This window comes from Balaenoptera borealis (genome assembly GCF_965194805.1).
Source record: "Balaenoptera borealis genome assembly, chromosome: 4".
Classification (NCBI taxonomy): domain Eukaryota; kingdom Metazoa; phylum Chordata; class Mammalia; order Artiodactyla; family Balaenopteridae; genus Balaenoptera; species Balaenoptera borealis.
The window spans coordinates 64671439-64680561 of NC_138861.1; positions in this window are offsets into that span (position 1 = coordinate 64671439).

The window sequence follows — 9123 nt, forward strand, 5'->3', positions numbered from 1 at the left end:
ATCATGTGTAAATTTGTGTAAACACCACTGCAGTCAAGATATAGAACTATCACCACAAAGCTTTCCTGCATGCCGCCTCTTTATAATCACATAGATTCCCCTTCCCTTCACTCCCCTAATCTTAACCTCCTGCAACCACTACTTTATTCTCCATCTCTACAATTCTGTCACTTAGAGACCGTTATATCAATGGAATCATATAGTATATGACCTTTGGCTCTTTCTTACTCAGCATTATGCCCTTGAAATCCATTCAAGTTGTGTATATCATTAGCTCATTTCTTTTTATTGCTTAGTAGTATTCCTTGGTATGGATGTACCACAAATAAAGATAATATGAACATCGTGTATAGGTTGTTCTGTAAGTGTAGGTTTTCATTTCTCTGGGGTAAATGCACAGAAATACATATGGTATTTCTACCATGTCAATCTGCTAAACTGTTTTCTAGATTGGTTGTACTGTTTTACATTCCCACAATCAACATATGAAATATCCATTTCTTTGCATCCTTACCAGCATTTGCTATTGTCAGTGTTTTTTCAGCTGTTCTAATAGATAAGTAGGGATATCTCATCATAATCTTTATTTGCATTTCACTAGTGATGTTGAAAATCTTTTCATATGCTTATTTGCCACCCATGTATCCTTTTCAGTGAAATGTCTCTTCTTGTCTTTTGACCATTTTCTATTTGGATTTTTTTAAATGTTGAATTTTGATTATTTAAAAAATATATCCACCTAAAACTAATACAATGGTATATGTCAATTATATCTCAATAAAACTGGAAAAGGATAAAAAATATATTTTGGATATGAATCATTTTTGGATATATGGTTTGCAAATATTTTCTCCCAGTCTGTGGCATGCTTTTTCATCATCTTAACCGGGTCTTTTGAAGAGCACAGTTTTAAATCTTGGTAAAGTCTAATTTATGGATTTTTTTTTTCTTTATAGATCATGCTTTCAGTGTCAAGCAAACTATTTTATTTTTTAAGGTATACAACATGATAATTTAATGTAAGCATACATTGTGAAATGATTACCACAATTAAGTTAATTAATACATCCATTACCTCACACAGTTAATATTTTGCGTGTATATGGTGAGAACACTTAAGATCTACTCTCAGCAAATTTCAAGTGTACAATACCATATTATTAGCTATAATCACCATGCTATACATTAGATCCCCAGAATTTACTCATCTTATTACTGACAGTTTGTAACACTTTGACCATCATCTTCCTCTTTACCCCACCCCCAGCTCCTGGCAACTACCATTGTATAGTTCTATGAATTTGACTTTATTTTTTTAAAGATTCAACATGTAACTGAGATCATACAGTATTTGTCTTTCTGTGTCTGGTTTATTTCTCTTAGCATAATGTCCCCCAGTTTCATTCATGTTGCTGCAGATAGCAGGATTTTCTTTTTTATGGCTGAATAATATTCCACTGTATATATATATATATATATAATATATATATTATATATATATATTATATATATATAATATATATATATAATATATATATATTATATATATATATACACACACACACACACACACACATATATATATATATTTATTTCTCAATTTAAAATTTTTTGGTCCATTAATCCAGCAAGGATCCTTAGGTTCTTATCTTGGTTATCGGGAAATATGCTGCAATGACCATCGGAGTGCAGATTTCACTTTGAGATCCTGATTTCATTTCCTTTGGATATATACTCAGAAGAGGGATTGCTGGATCATGTGATAATTCTATTTTTAATTTTTTGAACGCTCCATACTGTTTTCCATAAAGGCTGTACCTCTTCACATTCCCACCAACAGTGCACAAGGATTGCCTTTTCTCCACACCCTTGCCAACACTTGTTACCTTTTATCATTTTGGTAATAGCTCTCCTAACAGATGTGAGGTAGTAACTTATTGTGGTTTTGATTTGCATTTCCCAGATGATTAATGATGTTGAAAACATTTTCATATATCTGTTGGCCATTTGTATGTCTTCTTTGGAAAGATGTCCATTGTGGTGCTTTGCCCATTTTTTTAATTGGGTTATTTTTTAATTTAAATTTTCTTTTCTTCCTTTTTGTTTTGCTATTGAATTGTATGAGTGCTTTATATATTTTGGACATAAATCTCTTTTCAAGTATAAGATTTATTTTTTCCCTTTCCATAGGTTACCTTTTTATTTTGTTGAATTTTTCCTCTATGGTACAGAAGCTTTTTAGGTTGGTGTAATCACGCTTAATTATTTTTGCTTTTTTGCCTGTGCTTTTGCTGTCAAATCCAAAAAAATCATTACTAAAACCAATGTCAAGGAGCTTTTCCCCTATGTTTCTTCTAAAAGTTTAGAGTTTCGGGTCTTACACTTAAGTCTTTAATTCATTTTGAGTTAATGTTTGTGAATGGTGTAAGATAAGGTTCCAACTTCATTCTTCTGTATATGGATATCCAGCTTTCCCAACACCCTTTATTGAACAGACTACTTTTTTCCCATTGTGCATTTTTGGGGTCCTTGTTAAAGATTAGTTTAGTGTATATGTATGGCTCTCTATTCTGTTGCATTGGATTATGTGTCTATTTTATGCCAATACCATACTGTTTTGATTAGTATAGCTTTGTAAGACAGTTTAAAATCAGGAAGTATGATGCCTCCAGATTTGATCATCTTTCTCCTGATTGTTTTGGGTACTTGGGGACTTTTGTGGTTTCATATGAATTTTAGCGTTTTTTCTATTTCTGTGAAAAATGCCATTGAAATTTTGAGAGGGATTTCATTGAATCTGTAGATAGCTTTGGGTAGTATGGACATCTTAACACTATTAATTCTTCCACTCCATGAACAAGGGATATCTTTCCATTTATTTGTGTCTTCCTCAATTTCTTTTATCCTGTGGCTGAGAAAGGCTGGAGCTGGGTTACAGGGCTGTTTTAGGATTTTCAGTTGAACCAGTGTTGGAGGGCCTGCCTTGGGGCATTGATACTCTTGTCTCCCACTTGGTCCCTAGGGAGGGCCATGGCTAAGAGGCACTGGAGCCTGGTCACTGACTGTTTCAGGGTCCACTTGCTTCAGGGTCCACAGCCGGGACCAAGATTGGTGGACCTCTTATGATGGGCATGGGTTGGTGTCAGGAACAAGTCCAAACAGGGCTGTAGCTGGGTCTGCAGCGGGCAGGGCAGTTTTGCCTGTAGCCAGGACCAAGGTGAGCAAGTCTACCACCTGGACCTGGGTGTGACTTCGCAAGACAGCCGTCTTTGGTCTTGGATTCCATCGGGGTTTTGTAATCTCCTACCCAGATCTCAAAGCCCCCACAAAGCCACTTATTTTTTCCTATGGATGGCTGCCAAAATATTGTTGCTGAGAGGGACTATGAGTGGGGACTTCCTATTTTATCACACTGCATGCTAATGTCACTCCTCATGCAAACTCTTGACCAATCCTTAGCTCTGAAAGATTTTCTCCTATGTTATCTTCTAAAAGTTTTATAGTTTTACATTTTACATTTAAGGTTTAGGTCAAAATTCATTTTTTGACTATAGATATCCAGTTGCTCCAGCACCATTTTTGAAAGGGCTATCTTTCTTCCATTGGATTGCTTTTGCACCTTTGTCAAAGATCAGTTCAGCATATTTGTATGGATCTGGGTTCTCTATTCTGTGTCATTGATCCATTGTATCTACCCCTCTGTTAATACCACATGGTCTTTGTTAATATAGCTACGTAATAAGTCTTGAAATCAGGTAGAGTGGCCCTTCCCATTTTGTTCTTCTTTCTCAGAATGATTTTAGCTATTCTAGTTCCTTTGCCTTTTCATATATATATTTAGAATAAACTTGTCTATATCAACAAATAATTTTTCTGAGATTTTGATAAGAATTGTGTTAAACCTTACATCATTTTGGGGAAATATGACATCTTTACTATGTTGAGTCTTTCAATCCATGAACACTGCATCTCCATCTATTTAAATGTTTTTTATTTATTTCATTAGCATTGTGTATGGTCAGCATACAAGTCACGTACATGTTGTGTTAGATTTTCATGTAAGCATTTCATTTTTTTGAGCAACTGGTAATGATGTTATTTTTTACATGTGTTCTGTTCTTTATTTCTTCAACATTTAGCTTTTTCTTCTCTTTAAGAGAATTTTACATTAGTAAAAGTATCACCTCTCTGATGTTAGAGTATGTTCTATCAATTCTTACTCATAATTTTTATGATATGAACCAAATTAATGAAAATAAATAGCTTCAAGAAATTCCAGGATTGTAAATTGAAACTGCTGAGTAGGAGTAAAAGAAGTAGTCTAGAAACAACTTTATTGAAGGAAATCAGAATCTTTATAGCAAGGACAGTGTAGGCAGACTTTTTCTGTAAAGGGCCAGATGGTAAATATTTTAGGGTTTGTGGGGCACACACAGTCTCTGTCACTTCTCCTCCCCTCCCCCAGCCTCTCTCCATCCCTCCTCCTTCCTTCTAGAGAGATAATGTACAGTATGGTGACTATAACAATACTGTATTGTATACTGGAAATTTGCTAAGCGGGTAGATTTTAAGTGTTCTCACAAAAAAGATAATGGTAGCTATATGAGATGATAGACATGTTTATTAGTTAATTACAGAGATCATTTCACAATGTATTAAGTCTATCAAAACATCAAGTTGTATATTTTAAATGTATACAATTTTTATTTGTCAATTATATCTCAGTAAATCTGAAAAAAAAACTGTATAAGACCGAAAGCCCCCTTTCCATAACAAATATTTTGTTTTGCTCCTTTAATACCTTGAAACAAAATTTATAATATAGTCTATAATATAATTTTAAAATGCAGTACCTTAACTATAACATAAAGGAGAAAGAAAAGGAAAGAAATATTAGAAAAGAATTCTGATTCTTGACTTTAACTTTTTTTTTTTCTTCTATTTTTATTGGATCAGTCTGTGAAAGACATTACCACCAGTGCTTTACTTGAGAGGACATTATGCTAGTTTTAGACATAAGATTGTAACTAGTTCTGTGGTGTTAACAGCTATCATGGATGTGTGTGAATGAGCCATCTCCTCTGAATATTAAACTTAGTTGAACCTTGACCAACCTATGTTGATATGGGTACTAATGTTGGAAATGGGACGTCATGAGTAAGTGTTTTAAAGTCTGTGTTCTGCAAACAAATAAATTTGTCAGCTACTGCTTAGAAAACATCCATTGTTCATTTATTTTATCACTGTAGGAAAAGGAGGAATCCAAATAGCTTGCCTATGGCTGGATGCATCATTAATTTTCCTGAAAACTAATTTGTTAAGCAGCACAGGTTATGTTAACTGAGATTATCTAGGTCTTCTTTTCCCCTTTAATTCAGAAAGGAAACAAGATGAAAGTGCTATACCGTCAACTGAAAATAGAATTTTTAGAGGAAAGGAACATACTTAGAGGCACCCAGAGCTGACAACTTATATCTCTGCAAACGCCTTTCTGGCAGGGATGGGCTGTGGAACACTGGCACACAATCCAGACAGACAAGTGATACTGGATGGATAAAGGGAAAAAGAAGAAGGATCTGCTGTATAACAAACACATATATTTAGGGTTTAGAAAAAAATGCAATATACTCGCACGTGAAACTCATATTGCAGCTAAATAACTTTCCTTGATGCTTCTTGTGCATTCTTTTTTCCATATATATTCATACATGTGTATATGATGTATATATAATATACATCTATATATATCATTCATCTTTATTTATTTTACAACAACATAGAAAATATATTTTTTGTTAAAAGAAATGGAGGGACTTCCCTGGTGGTCTAGTGGTAAAGAATCCGCCTTCCAATGCAGGGGTCACAGGTTTGATCCCTGGTCGGGGAACTAAGATACCACATGCCACAGGGCAACTTAGCCTGTGCACCACAACTACTGAGCTTGCGCACCTCAACTAGAGAGCCCGTGTGCCACAAACTACAGAGCCCATGTGCTCTGGAGCCCATGTGCCACAACTAGAGAAGAGGAAACCCACATGCCACACTAGAGAGAAGCCTGTGTGCCACAACTAGAGAGAAGCCCGTGCGTGGCAACGAAGAGCCTGCGTGCCATAAATAAGACCCGACGCAGCCAAAAAAATTAAAAAAATAAAAAAAGAAATGGAAACTCTCATAGAGCAGAAGAGGAATTGATTAGAAGGGTAGCAGGTAGATGATAGTGCTTGGAAATAATAGAGAGTTGGTGAACTAGGGTCAGTAAAGGATAATACCTGGACTAAGCGTGGAGCTAAATAAAATCTCTTCCACTACTGATGCTTCTACTGCTCCCACCACCATTGCCACCATTGCTGCTACTCCATCCATCTTACCTTCAACTCTCTCATAAGCTTCCATTGAATGCTCAAAACTGCCAAGACCACACCCAGTGGCAGAGAGACCACAATTATTTGGGCTTTTGGAAATCAAGGAAATAGCTAAAACTCAAATATATGTGCACTACAACCTAATTTTTGGCTGCCTAATAGGCAAATATATCCATCTTCCTAGATGTAAACTTCCAAAATTATTCCAATCAATGTAATTGTTCATAATATAAGTACACTCTTCCTCTCCAAAGGAACACAGTCTAATTAGGTGATCTCAATTCTTCCTTCAGTGCTATAATGGCCCTATCTCAATATTCTGCAATTCAAGGATTAAGTGGTTATGTTAATTACCAACAGGGCATCAAATATATGTACTTTGAAGGTAAAGAGTGCAGAGAGAGGGGATGACAGTTAATATGAAATTCATGAATGATACATTAAGGAAGAAATATTCTGTCCTTGATTCTGCAACTGGAGATTAGGATATGACTGATTTTTTTTGACTTTCCTCCTCCACTAGCCATTCCATATTCCCTTTGCCTTCAGTGTCTCAAAAGTTGAGAGTTCTTTGTTTAGTGTAAGGAATCAAACTTCCATGTGAGAAGAATGTGAGCCCTTTGTATTACAGGCCAATGGAATTTGAAATAGTCTTTTATTAACTGTTTTTCAATAAACTTTTAAAATTTTAGAAGTTTTCAGTTTACAGGAAAGTTATGAAGATAGTACAGAGAGTTCTCTGTGCTCACTTCACACTGAGTTTCCTTTATTATTTTGGTGTATTTGTTACAATTAATAAAACAATGTTGATGCATTATTATTAACTAATATCTAAATTTTATTATTTCCTTAATTTTAACCTAATGTCCTTTTTGTTTTCAAAGGTCCCTTCTAGGATATCACATTACATTTAGTTGTAAGATTTTCTTAAAGCTCCTCATGACAGTGATAGTTTCTCAGACATTCCTTGTTTTTGATGAACCTGACAGTTTTGAGGAGTACTAGTAAGACATTTTGTAGAATGCCTCTTGAGGTTTGTCTGATATTTTTCTCATGGTTATACTGAAGTTATGGGGTTTTGGGAGGAAAAACACAGAGGTAAAATGCCATTTTCATCATATCATTTCAAGTCATACTATCAACATGACTTACCACTGTTGATGTTGACCTAATCACCAGGCTGAGGTAGCATATGTCGTGTTTCTCTGAGCTGAAGTTCCTTTTTTCCCTTTCCATACTGTAGTCTCTGGAATGATGTAACTAGGCTGCCCATACTTAAGAAGTGGGGGGTTAATGCTCCCCTCCTTGAGGGTGGAATACCTACATAAATTACTTGGAATTCCTCTGCATGGGAGATTTGTCCCTTCTCTCATGTTTATTCATTTATTCAAATATATCTGTATGGACTCAATGGATATTTATTTTATACTTTAGGTTATAACCAAATACTACTTTATTTTATTGCTCAAATTACTCTAGCTTCAGCTCTTGGAGATCCTTCAGGTTGTTCCTGTGTCCCTTTGACATCTTTGTGAGTTTTGTTTTATGGGGTTTTTTGTTGTTGGTTTGTTTTTGTTTTTTAGCACTTTATTACTTTCTGGCACTGTGAGATGCTCCAGGCTCATCTTGTATTGTCCTAGTCCTAGTATTAGCCATTTCTCCAAGGAACCCTGGTTCCTCTTATTAGAGAATGGTAGTAGAAGACAAAATCTGGGTTCTAGATGTGCTCATTACTACCAGATGTTGTTCCTTATAAGCCCTCTCAGCTTATAGAGCAGTATAATATATGTATGTATACTAACCTGTGTACATACACATGTCTACAAATATTTCTATACATAACCATTTGTATTGTATTAAGCTAAACATGAGTTCATACTGATGTCTCCAACTCTAATCCATTACCACATGGATCATTCTAGCCTTCTCCCTTTGCTTATCTATAAGCTCTCATTAGGACAATGAAGAACCTGGCTCTCACCAATTGTTCAGTTCCAGTAAACACGTATAGCATTTTCAGAGTTGTTAATTTATATCCTCATAGGAAACAATCAGCTAGAGTACACTGCTTATATACCGTTTCTTTTGCCTTTAGTCTTATAGACTCCACTCATTCTCGGGTCAGCACCCATATCTCTCTCACCCCCTTCAGTGAGGTTGTTTGATGCATTTCTAATATAGTTAGATTGTTTTGTCACATTCTGCATTCTATCCAGAGATACTCTGACCTAAATAATTCTGTAAAAATTTGCATACATATAATTTAACTATTTGTACTGTAAATTCCTATAGGTTTTTATAAATGCGTAGTGTCGTGTACCTACCATTACAGTATCATGCAGAATAGCTTCACTTTCCTAAAAAGTCCCTGTGTTTTGCCTATTTAACCACCTCCTCCTTTGCCTGAACCCCTGGCAAAAAATGATATTTTTATGTTCTCCATAGTTTTGCTTTTTTCAGAATGTCATGTAGTTGGAATCATATAGTATGTAACCTTTTTAGACTGGCTCATTTCACTTAGCAATAGGCATTTAAGATTCCTACATGCCTTTTGGTGGCTTGATAGATACATTTTTTTTACTTGTAAACAAAACTCCATGTATGGATGCATCCATGTTTGTTTATCCATTCACATACTGAAGGACATTTGGTTGCTGCCAATTTTTGGCAATTATGAATAAAGCTACTATAAACATTAGTGTGCAGGTTTTGTGTGAACGTAAGTTTTCAACTCAGTTGGTCAAATACCTAGGAATGTGAT